At 51.9% G+C, this 1,463-nt stretch overlaps 1 protein-coding gene across 1 annotated transcript in view; it reads left to right on the forward strand.

Moving 5' to 3' along the window:
* Positions 1–1,463, forward strand: part of DEPDC1B (DEP domain containing 1B) — a gene marked incomplete at its 5' end in the record, with an annotated part of 71,252 nt that overhangs the window by 835 nt on the left and 68,954 nt on the right. The window lies entirely within an intron of this gene.

Consider the following 1,463-nt stretch of genomic DNA (forward strand, 5'->3'; position numbering starts at 1 on the left):
GCTAGCACCATGTCCAAAAGGGACCTGGGGGTCATAATTAACTATAAAATGAATACGAGCCACCAGTGTGATGCTACAGTTAGCAAAGCAAACAATATGCATGCATCAACCGATGCATCTGAAGCAAATCTAAAGATGTTATTTTCCCACTGTGCTTGGCAATGGTGAGGCTGCAGCCAGACTACTATGTCCAGTTCTGGGAACCACAATTCAAGAAGAATGTGGAGAAGCTTGAGAGAGTCCATAGAAGAGCCACTCGTATGATTAGAGGCTTGTAGAGCAAGCTGTGTGAGGAAAAGCTGACAGATACGGGAGTGTTCAGCCTAAAAAAGAGACAACTTTGCCCGGGGGGGGGATGTAGTAGCACCGTACAAATATATCAGAGAGAGCATCAGGGGCTAGGCAAACAACTTTCACCAAAGCACCCCCGGGGAAAACCAGAAGCAACAGTCATAAATTCCAGAAGAAAGTTTCAGACTGGACAGGAGGAAAATTTCTTCACGGTTTGTGTGACCAGACTCTGGAATAGACTCCCAAGGCGGGCAGTGCAGGCACCTACCCTGGAGATCTTCCAAAAGGATGCACGCCTTGCTGGGGTTATTTGATCCCAGCAGTCTTTGCTGCCCAGAGCAGGGGAGCTGGACCCAATGATCTCATGAGGTCCGTTCCAGCCCTGAACTTCTGTGAGGCATAGGGGACATGTGTCTCTTCCCCCTCCTCCCAGATTTGTATGCAAGATGAGGGTGGGCTGCCTGGCCAATGCAGGGCTCCCAGGGGAAAAGCAGCAGAACCAAGTGCCCTGAGCAGGGACAGTGTTTGGGGTGGGGAGGCTGGAGGGGCTATAGCTCTGACCTCTTTTCTCTGGCTGTGCCTCCAGCTTCTGGGGCCCCTGGCCCTGGTCTTGCCCCGCTCAGGCTTAGCTACTCGCATCTTGCTGACTCCCTAGGCTCACACAGATGTTCCTCCTTATGCCTAATGGGCAGTTTCCTCCTCCCTGTTGGAGCCTATCTCTGCTGCTTGTCCTCTCTGCTGCTTGTCCTGTGACTGCCTAGGGGTCTGCCCCATTCCTTCAGCTTACTGCTGTGTAGCTAGCCTTGTCTCCACTGCCTGCCTACCTATGCAGCCAAGCTAGCCAGCTCTGTCTTCCCCTTTTTAGTAATAGAGGTCTTTGGCTTCTTGTTATAGGCACCTCACGGGCTGGGTTTGCATGTGGCAATGATGGGGTGAGTGGTGGTGGCAGCGGTGGTGTTGGTAGCACTGGGGTTTAATGCTGCTGTTGGTCACCTCCTGCTGCCAGCAAGCATCCCTAGCAGGAGTTTACATTTGGGATCTCAGCAGCAGGCCCTGGCCCTGAATTTGTTACCTCTAGGAGCCCCATGAGCCAGTAATATGTTGGTAAGTTTGATATCTCTGCTGTACAGTGCTACAGTGGAGATATGCTTGCATCTAGATCAGTGGTCTCC

Source organism: Gavialis gangeticus, unplaced genomic scaffold (genome assembly GCF_001723915.1).
Source record: "Gavialis gangeticus isolate Ggan-Ray unplaced genomic scaffold, GavGan_comp1, whole genome shotgun sequence".
Classification (NCBI taxonomy): domain Eukaryota; kingdom Metazoa; phylum Chordata; order Crocodylia; family Gavialidae; genus Gavialis; species Gavialis gangeticus.